Below are 11,341 nucleotides of genomic sequence, written 5' to 3'. Positions count from 1 at the left end.
AGATCAGTACAGTGCATTGTCACAATTAGTGAAGCAATATTGATATATTAGTAATAATTAAAGCCCATACTCTATTCAGATTTCCTTACTTTTTTACCTAATGTCCTTTTAGGGGGCTCTGGGATACCATATTATATTTAACCATCATGTCTTCATAGGCTCTTGTTTCTCAGACTTTCTTTCTTTCTTCTTTTTTTTTCCCCCCTTGATAGTTCTGAAGAGTATAGTTCATTTATTTTGTAGAATGTTCCTTGATTGAGATTTGTCTGATGTTTCCTAGGGATTAAATTGGGGTATGCACTTTTGGGAGAAGACCACAGAGCTAAAGTTCATTTTTATCATGTCATATTAAGGGTACCTGCTATCAACATAACTCATCATGGTTGACCTTGAACACCTGGCTGAGTTACTGCTTGTCAGTTTCTCCAGTGCAAAGATACTCTTTTCCCAGGCTGCATTTCCATGCTGTACTTTGTCACCATGTGCTGTGTCCACTTAAGGAGTAGAGAATTATGCTTTACCTCTTGAGGGTAAAATATCTATATTCATGCTGTTTTGAGTTCATTGAGGCTCTTGGATCTGTGGGCTTCTGGTTTTTATCACATTGTGTCTCCGTGACATTAATTTATCTTTTGGTTTATCAATTTTCCTACACTTCTAAATAATGTTCTACATCCCTTTTGGGAAGTCAGAGAGATTTAATGCCAGGTGTTATGGCTCTTCAGTTGAGTCCAGAAGTGGGGTAAGCAAGTAAATCCTCCTTGGATTCATTCAGATTGGACATGGGCATTGCAGCTGCTCTGCTTCCTTCCAAATGGGGGAACAACCAGGCCAGGCCAGAACCCAGTTTTAGTTACTTCAGTTCCTATCCTTGGGGTGGTAGTAGTGAGGACTTCCCACTGAACAAGTATCAGAGGTTATAGATTGCAAGTGCGAAAGAGGAAATCTCTGGGCACACATAAATTAGATCTCATTCAATATTGAAATAAAAAATGATGGAGAAAACCAATCAATGTAAAAACTCTAATAACAAGAAATTTTGTTTCTTTTCCATCTCTTTTAATACTAAGTCTTTCCTAAATTATGGCATTTGTTAGTGGTTATTACATACTTATTGCCTGCCAGGTATAATGGTATAATGACTTTTATAACACTGTAACATTATTTACCCATTTCCGAAGAGAATGAAATGAAGACTTAGGAGGATGAGGGAATTTTCCCAGAACTTTATTTTTTTAAAAAAAGATTTTATTTATTTGACAGAAAGAGATCACAAGTAGGCAGAGAGGCATGCAGAGAGAGGAGGAGGAAGCAGGCTCGCTGCCAAACAGAGAGCCCGATGCGGGACTCGATCCCAGGACCCTGAGATCATGACCTGAGCCGAGGCAGAGGCTTTAACCCACAGAGCCACCTAGGCACCCCTTCCCAGAACTTTAATACTGGAAAACAGTGGAACTAAGAAATTCCAACCTAGATAGTGGGCCTCCAGGTAATTTCTATGGCAGAGATGTGAGCAGTGCATGATGATTCTTACAGATGTTGTTCAATTTTTTTTTTTTTTTTAAAGATTTTATTTATTTATTTGCCAGAGAGAGAGAGGGAGAGAGAGCGAGCACAGGCAGACAGAATGGCAGGCAGAGGCAGAGGGAGAAGCAGGCTCCCTGCCGAGCAAGGAGCCCGATGATGTTGTTCAATTTTTGCAGTTTTCATCTTTGTCCTGGTCCTAGAGGAACTTACCTAGAAAGCCTTAAAATAATTTACAGTAAGGTGAAATTAAGATAACAATATTACTTACATCATAAGATTGTGATAATTAAAGTAATCCAAGAGAAAATCTTAGTTTATTTCTAATACATAGTAAGAGCTTAATACCAGTTTGCTATTACAACTATTATTATTATTATTGACTTACTATTAAAGTTGGCCATTCCTTTCATAAAAAATTCTAACCATAGTATATTTTTTCCCTTTTTTAAAATTTTTTATTTTTTATTAACTTATAATGTATTATTAGCCCCAGGGGTACAGGGCTATGAATCACCAGGTTTACACACTTCACAGCACTCACCATAGCACATACCTTCCCCAATGTCCATAACCCAACCACCCTCTCCCTACCCCCTACCCCTGGCAACCCTCAGTTTGTTTTGTGAGATTAAGAGTCTCTTATGGTTTGTCTCCCTCCTGATCCCATCTTGTTTCATTTTTCTTTCCCTAGCCCCTGAGCTCCCCATTTTGCCTCTCAACTTCCTCATATCAGGAAGATTATATGATAGTTGTCTTTCTCTGATTGACTTATTTCATTCAGCACAATACCCTCTAGTCCCATCTATGTCATCGCAAATGGCAAGATTTCATTTCTTTTGATGGCTGCATAGTATTCCATTGCATATATATACCACTTCTTCTTTATCCATTCATCTGTTGATGGACATCTAGGCTCTTTCCATTGTTTGGTTATTTTGCACATTGCTGCTATAAACATTGGAGTGCACATGCCCCTTTGGATCACTACATTTGTATCTTTAAGGTAAATACTCAGTAGTGCAATTGCTGGGTTGTAAGGTAGCTCTATTTTCAACTTTTTGAGGAATCTCCATGCTGTTTTCCAGAGTCTAACCATAGTATATTGAATGGAAGATAAATAAAGACCATTCAGAAAGACTGATGCTTCTTGCACTCAGTGATGGATATGAACAAACTATAGATATTCTAATCCTAATAGATGACATCATCTTGACCTGCCTGTTCTCTCCCTGGTCATTCCTAGCTTGCTTTTATTTATTTATTTATTTTTGGATTCTTAATCTTTTTGACTCTGCTTTGCAGAGTCCTGCCCTCTGGCCTTGAGTTTTGTGTCCATTTTCATCTTAGAACCTGCTTTCTGGAGTCATTGCTTGAATGAACTTGGAGACCCAATCCTTATCCATTTAGCCCATCAGAATTTAACCTAGTTTGTATTGGGTCTTGCCTTGGTCATCTTCTCTTGAGATTTTCTCCTATGATTTCAGTGCACTTACAAATCATGTTTTCCCCTCTGAAATCCTGATAATGGCTCAGAAAGAATCCTCAGTCATTCCCTAGGCATTTACTATCACCTATCTTTTGACTAGAGGTTCTAGACTCTGAGACTTGTGCTAAACACTTCAGAGTGTCCCTCCTATTTTGCCAAGTGATTAAACCGGTTTTGGGAAAAAGTGTAGTTCTTGCAAAGATCTTGAGTTTAGAGCTACATGAGCCCTGCTGGGTGATCTCTTCAAGCACAGAAAGTTTTCTAGGAACACAGATCTTGGGCCTCCAGTAGTGCTGTCAAATTTAGCAAATAAAAATTCAAGACTCACAATTAAATTTGAATTTCAGGTAGATGAGAATCTTTCTAAATATCAATATATCCCAAATATTGCTTGAGACATACTTATAAGAAATTGTTTGCTGATTATTGGAAATTCAGATTTAACTTGAGTTCTGTATATTCTCTGGCAACCTTACTACTGAATGGCATCTCCTGTCACATTTATCACTAGAGACCATCATTTCTGTCTCTGCTATCTGATAGCAGTTTAGAAATACTCATTTGTCCTATAACATTCTTATCTTGATCTTGACTTTCTATCTCCTTAGGGTAAAACTACACTAGGGTGACCTTACATCTTGTTTTGTGTGGGACAGTCTCACTTTATTTCTGTTGTCTTGACATAATTGCTAACAATAGTCTTTCATTTTCAGAAGTGTCATGGTTTGAATGATAAATTATATGGTTACCAACAACTCATTCCACTCTTGATTTCCTGCTGACCCTATTAGTAAATAAAATTTTATCTTTTTTTCCCTCATAGCTGCACTCTAATTTCTGGAAGTTGCCACCATTTTGATTAACTCTTACTTTACTTCCACAAAGCACCAGGTCACACCATATTGCTTAAGAAACAGAGACAAATTAAGTGACTTCTGAACAACCATTATTATGATAACTTTCTGTACTTGTTACTGTGTGTACAAAGAATAGGAAAACTGGCAAAGATCTGATGAATTCAGTAAATATGCTTGACTAACAGAGAAATCAGGTGAAAAATAGGCACGTGCCATTTTTTGAAATTATTTAGGTAATTTATGTGTTACTTTGTAAATACATGATAAAGATGATGTCTATATATAGCAACTGTTGATTAGGCTACATTTTTAGAGTATGCAGAAGTAAAATAATTTGCTTATTATTATCTCAGGTCACTATTTCCATTTCACAGTATCTACTAAAAACAATTCTTATATCAAGCTATAAAACAGAGAATAAAGTTACAATTTTATTCCTATGAAATGTCAAATAACGTGAATGATTTATTTTCCCCCTTGATTTATCCATTTATATATATATCCATATATACAATTTTTTATAATTTATAAAAATTATATATTTTTTATTCAGGCGCATGTATGTTGGAAAGGAGTCTTACAGACTTTCATGCACACTCATAACAATGTGCTGCCTAGTCAGAATCATCCTTATCTTTCATAAATGTCATCAAAATAGAGTCAGGGCCTGTTAGAAACCAAAATAACTATCTTTATCTTTTAATGATATAATGCACCACAAATGCTCCTACTAGTTAACCTGTTTTTTTTTTTTTTACATATATTGATTTTATATGAGCTAAAATATGAGTTATTCAAAGCAGAAGAGAAAAGAGCATCTCTCAGTAAGAACTCATATTATGAGAATATTTTTTTCTAAATGTGTCTTTCACTTAAACATTAAGAAGTTATTTAGAACTTACTAAGGGAAAACAAATATGTCATTATATTTCCTTTATGTTAACTCATCCAATATAAATAAACAAAATGCATTATTATATCTTAGCAACCATGATTGGATTCTATTTTTGAATAGTAAAATAATAGTTGTCCTATTAAACCTAAATCAAAGTTTCTTTTGGGAAGCTTAATTTGAAATATCACTGCTAATTTAGTCAGTATTTTAATGACCTCCAAGGAAAACTGTGAATGTATTATGAATATTTAGAAATAATGTAGATACTTCAAGAAGAAAAATGGAAATAACTAGAACAAAGTGTAATGTCATTGTTACTTCATTAGTGTGGAAAAGCCATCAGTAAGAAAATTTTAGGTAAACTTAAAATACACATTAAGATCACCTTCACTGTTGTGTGGAGGATGGATAGGAAGGATTCAAAGGCAGGAACAGATAGGTCAAATTATAAGCATTAAATTTGTCCAGTATTTTTGTATATCAGTTATACTTGATAAAACTGCTTAAAAATATTGAAAAACAAAGTTATCACAATAATTCTAGTGAGACATGACTTTGTCTTGAACCAGAGTGACTGGAAATGAAGACAGAGAGAATGAATTGGATTAAAGAAATATTTTAAAGGTAAAATATATAAGTGTTGCTGAGTGTTACTTACAGTGGGAAAATGTAGGGAATGCTAAAGAAACAAGAATGACTTCTACATTTCTGGAATAAACAACGAAAGAATGCTGATACCATTTCTATAGAAAGGGAGCCTAGAGGAGGAGAACATTTCTTGGAGAAGGAATCAATAATTTGTTTTTGGACATGGTAGATTTGCCATATTTCTGATACAGCCAATAGACTTGTTGGTTGACCTGAAGATACACATTTGGAAAACATCAACATATTCATGGTCTTTTATTTCATGAGAATTAATGAGATCACTTCGGGAGAGAATACAGAGAGAGGAAAGAGGAAAGAAGAGAGCCAAAGCCAAATTCTGAGAACAGCAGTATTCACATGTTTTTAGGAACAGAGAACTGGATAAAGAGAAAAAAGTCAGGGTGGTTTGGGGAAACCCTAAAGAGTATGGTGAGAAGAAAGAAGTCAAGAGATTGGAGGGTTTCAAAACTTAGAAATCTCTGGAAGGTCTTGTGAGGTCAGGATGGGATATGTGAATCCACTGGATTCATCAATTTATAGAAATCGATGAGCTTACTGATACCAGAATTGGTAGACAGGTTTGGCTAGAAGGCAGATTGGAGGGGCTGGAGGAGGAGAGGCGAAAGGCATTGTGTGTATATATTACATGGGAATTGTTTTCATGACTGTGCAGCAGAAGCACAGAAAAGGTCTGACAATTTATTATGGAAAGCTGTATAGCATAAGAGGTGATAGAAATGCTCCATGTCAATAAGGTGGCCTAGCTTACTGCTTAATGTTCTGAAATATATTCATTTGAAACTCATTTGTATGGAGTTCCAGAATGTGTGACTCATTCCAATGCCGCCTTCTACTGAGAATACAGAATGTTATGCAACTTTGGGTCACAAATACTACCTCCTTTTTTCTTTTACATGTTTAGGGTCTTAAGAGTTGATGAAGGACACCTAACTCTATTCTAAATGGCTTCAGATGTTTATGTTTTAGGTTTCTTGGTGTGTAAATGTGTATACAAACGTGTGTGTGGGCATGTATAAGAGAGATGGAGGGGGCAATGCAAGCTACTATTCAAATCCAGGTTTGTCAGCCTCTAAAACCCATACCCTTTTAGAATGCCAGCACATCTTTTAACTAGTAATTGGATTCATTTACTCAACAAATATTTTTGATTACCTTCTAAAATCAAACAGCTAACCTCTGTAAAATGCTTCCTTTTGTGGGCAGGTAATAATTTAAGTACTTTACATGTATTATCTCATTGTACCCTCAGAGCAATCCTAGGAGATTCCATCATATGAGGGGGCAGACTTCGACCCAGAATGTTTCTATAAATGTTTAGGTGTTTCACACGTAGGGAGTGGTAAAATGAAGTTTCCAACCAGGCAAGTTGGTTCTAGGGCTCTTAACTCTGCTCTAGGATATTTCCAAAAATGAAAACTCGAGAGGCAGAAGGAAAGGGAAATAGGAAGAAAGTTGTTATTTCTGGAGTTTTGTAAGCTGGGAGATATAAACAAAGAGGCTGCAGAGGAGGCAATTGTCATTTCATTCTTGGTTCTTTAAGCCTTGTTCAGGACTTTGGGTTTTAATGCAAGCAATGGCAGTGCCTTGATGAATTCTGTGCCGTCAGTTATGAGATTTGCTCCTAATCTGTAGTTGACATTGAGCATAAAAAGTGAACAGGCTCTGTAGAAGTATAAGGTGCATAAGCTTGTAACAATACTTATAGATGTAGAGGCTTTTCTTGCCCTCATCTTGTTTATCTTAGACTCTCACTGAACAATGTTTTGGTTAAAATAATTATGATTCTAGCCATACTAAGTCAAGCTACAAGTTCAAAAGCATTTCAAAAAGATAATCAGGAACTTGAAGGAAGTAAAGTAAAAGAAATCCCACAGTGCCAGCTGAAAATCATATTTTACAAAGGTAAAAAAAAAATTCCTACAAGGTTCTAAATAATTGTTTTATAAATGTGTTCAAGTGCAACTTCTTTGGTGAAAGCTTCTTACCTCCCCATTCAGCACGAGTTGCTACATCCTCTATTTCCCCATAACAATCTATTTGACCTCTATTTAACCAGTTATTATGCTGTATTTTCATTGATTTGTTTACCTGTGTATCACAGTTTGTTTCAATTTGGTCCAGTGAAGATTTATGTTGCCATTTTAGTGAAGTGGTCACTGTACCAAGCATCACCATATCATATGCTAAGTGACTTAGAGGTCTATAATAAACATTGAGTTATTGTAAAGGAGAGACTCAAATCTTTTAAATATGTTATCTAGCAAGACCCAACTGGAATATGTATGAGGAAACTAAACACTTTATTAACTTGACTTGATGCACATTTAAATATTGCGGTATTTTAACTTTCTCTTATTTATTGGTCAAATCTTGAAAAGTTACAGAACAAAGATTCATAAATACCATATGGTTACAAACAAATGCAAATTTAATAGGGTAACTATATTTTGACCTTTGAAAAAGGTCCTTGAATTTTGAAACGGAGGACAAGCTTTAACATATTTTATCAGATGGATATAGTTGCCAGTAAATGGATTGCCGAGTAAGCCCTTCCACCATCAAAAAATTGGCAAGGAAGAAAAATGTGTCTGTAGTGTTGATTGTCTTCTTTTGGAAGGTGTGATTATATCTGACTGTAGGCGAGGTGGAAGTTATGACTATCTGCTTATAATGCTCAGTTAGGAAGAGGCTTGTTTACTTACAAAATTAAATTGAATCATACTGACTCTTTAGTTACAAGTCTTGGCATTTCTTTTCAAATGCTGACCAGGAAATATTTATGGTTGTAAGTTACCTGAGAATGGGAATATCTAAATAAGGGGATGATAATTACAGGATAAATAGAAAAAAGGTTTACTGATCAATCTGCCAGTGGTTCTTAAGAATGATTCATCTGCTGTGAAAGAAAGTAATCCTGAATATAGAATCAACTTAAGATGTAGAGCAATTATGCCATTGCCACATTTAATCAGAAAAAATTATACAGAGACATAAGAAGCTAAGTAGTCAAAATTCTAATTTTTAAATTTCAGTTGTATTCAGCTGTCTCATAAAGGTATGATTTGTGGGTCACCAGGGTGGCTCAGTCTGCCTTTGGCTCAGGTCATGATCTCAAGGTCCTGGGATGGAGTCCTACCTGGGTTTCCCTGCTCAGCAGTGAGTCTGCTTCTCGCTCTCTCTCTGCCCCTCCCTGCTGCCCATAACTCTCTCTCTCTCACAAATAAATAAACAAAAAATTTTAAAAAATATATGATTTATGTAAAGTACATATGAGCCATATTTTGTGGAGTGGAACTTTGTTTTAGATCATGGGTAGGGAGTTTTTCTTTGAGGCAGAACCGTTGATTGGAGTTTTAGACTCTTATTCAGTCTACATGGTTTTAAATTGTATATATTAATGATATAATGGGTTATTTTATGGAATTAATATAAGAGTGACTTTTAATGTTATACCCTTAATGGTCACTTTTTACATAAATGAATAAATTTTACTGTTAACTGGAGTTTAACCTTTAAATGCCCCCACATTTATAAATTTTGAACAATATTGATGGAAATAAATTTACATTAAAATAATTTCTTTTTTCATTTTTAAATAGAGTTCTTGAATATAGTAACTTTATAAATGTTTTGGGGACATTGTTATGAGGGTTTACTATTATATGGTGTTATAATACTCAGCAAAATTCATAACATCTTTTTTAACTTTTCAGTCTCCCTGTTTGCTGAAATATCATGGGTTGGCCATGTCCCCTTGTATCATTATGTTTTCCTCTAGAATAATACCATTCCCTTTCTGTCTGACTTTCCTATGTCTACTGAAGTCTAGATATCAGGGAACCAACAGTGTGAGAATTTTGCCTTAGGAGAAAAGTAGCAAAGATCATAGGACTTTTGTCTCTGGGACTTGTTATTCTTAGTGTTTCTAGACCCTTCCCCCCACTTTCTCCTAGAGGTTTGGGATCTGGAAGTCCATTTTCTGGATAATCAGAATATTATTAAAAAGTTGATAATAATTAGATAGGTAAAATTATTATAAGAGCTGTTTTACACGTCTTGTAATTTAAAAAGCAAGTTACATTTGTGGCTTTACAAGACTGTGGTTTTTACTTTAATGTTTCTAGGATATTGATTAGATGCTTGAAAAAGACTAGGAAAAATAATACAGGTTTGGCAAATTGCTATGTGCAGTTTCATAAGCAATGAACAAAAAACATAGGCATTTTCACCCATCTTTGGGCAGATGGTGAATGGCAACAGCAGAGATTTCAAATATAGATGTAGCACATATATATTGCAAACAGCTGTAATAGCTAAAATACATGCCAGAAGACTTAATCATTCTGGATTTTTTTCCAATACATGCTAGAGTTCAAAAATAGACTTCTCTTTCCTACAATTGCTATAGAATTCTTTGAAATAGACAAGTGCATCTATGATATAGGAACTTTGCTGTGTGCTGATTAGGCTGTATTTTCAAGGCTCCTTGACAATTGGTTGATTAGCAAAATTCAAATTAGTTATTTCATGTGCATAACTCATGACCGATGTGACTTCTTATTTTTGCTACTGAGTTGGCTGAATCAACTGTTTTGTTATATGTAAACCTTGCCAATACCAAATATCTGGATGAAAACTAAAAAGCTGAATTAACTGCACAAACTGAATTAACATACATATTTGTATATCTTTCATTAAGTAGAAAGGGCAGTAAAGATTTTAGGAGTATACCTTTTTTTTTTTTTTTTTTCCACCAATGGAGTTCTTACATTGTAGTTTGAGGTGTGTGTCTCCCTGCCCCCAAGTTCTGATTATGTGTCTCTTAGGTGAAAGAACACTTGCTTTATTTGGAATGAAGGGAATAGCAGAGTTTCTCTGCAGAAAAAGTAGTTTATATTACATATATTCTGGAAAAAAAATGAGCAACAAGCCAAATTAGTTACCACTAAAGTTCTTAGACTTCAGATATTGTTTGCTTTCCTGGAGTGTCCTGTGTAACTCATAATGGAAGAGAATTCATAGTCAATCAACTGATATCCATTTAAGAGTATAGTGTGGGAAGGCACTATATTCTTGGATGGAGTCCATGGATGTAGGTTAGTCCTGTTTGACATGTGTGGCCTGGGTGAACTTCACCAAGTACCCTTATCAGTGAATTGGGGATGATGATAATATCTAATTAAGGAAGGGTTATAGCAGATGATGGGTGTCAAATGAACTTTGTAAACTCTAACATGATATTCACACACTAGCTTATAGATTACTTAGTTGATGGGAGTCACCATTGTTTCACATAGATAATAGCTCTGGCTAGATAACAGTGATAATCTCTGTTCTTACTGTTGCAGATACTTTTTTCTTATTCTTCTCATTCCATGACTATTACTTTTCCCTCCACATTCTTCTTGCCTATTTTATATCACCTCTCCATACTGGAGGTACTGCATGATTAAGTCCAATTTTCATGGTATCAACAACTTCAAGATTTTAGAAAAGTCTTTATGTGTCTCTTCATCAAGAACTTTGGGACTCATTTCAGAGTAGATACAAATATAAAGGTACAAAGATTAATAAGAATAGATTCTCAATGTTCTATACCCAGAATTAAAAAAAAAAGCTTTTATTTATTAAATTTATTTTAATTAATTAATGAATTAAGTTATTTATTGGGAAAGTTAAAGGGGAATGGGCAGAAGGGGAAGAAGAGGTACAGCCAGACTCGGCTCTGAGCTCTGAGTGAAGAGCCCCTCTAAAAGCTGGATCTCATGACCCTGAGATCATGACCTGAGCCAAGGGACAGGGAGGGGCACTTAACCAACTGAGCCACCCAGGCACCCTGTACAGGCAGCATTTCAAGGCCTATATTTCATGTGTCCTATTGATATAAACTGAATTTTCTGAGGTAAT

This window comes from Lontra canadensis, unplaced genomic scaffold, assembly GCF_010015895.1.
Source record: "Lontra canadensis isolate GAN:19392208 unplaced genomic scaffold, GSC_riverotter_1.0 scaffold1, whole genome shotgun sequence".
In the NCBI taxonomy this organism is placed as follows: domain Eukaryota; kingdom Metazoa; phylum Chordata; class Mammalia; order Carnivora; family Mustelidae; genus Lontra; species Lontra canadensis.
The sequence above is the reverse complement of the archived record's forward strand: the minus strand, read 5'-3'. Positions refer to the sequence as shown.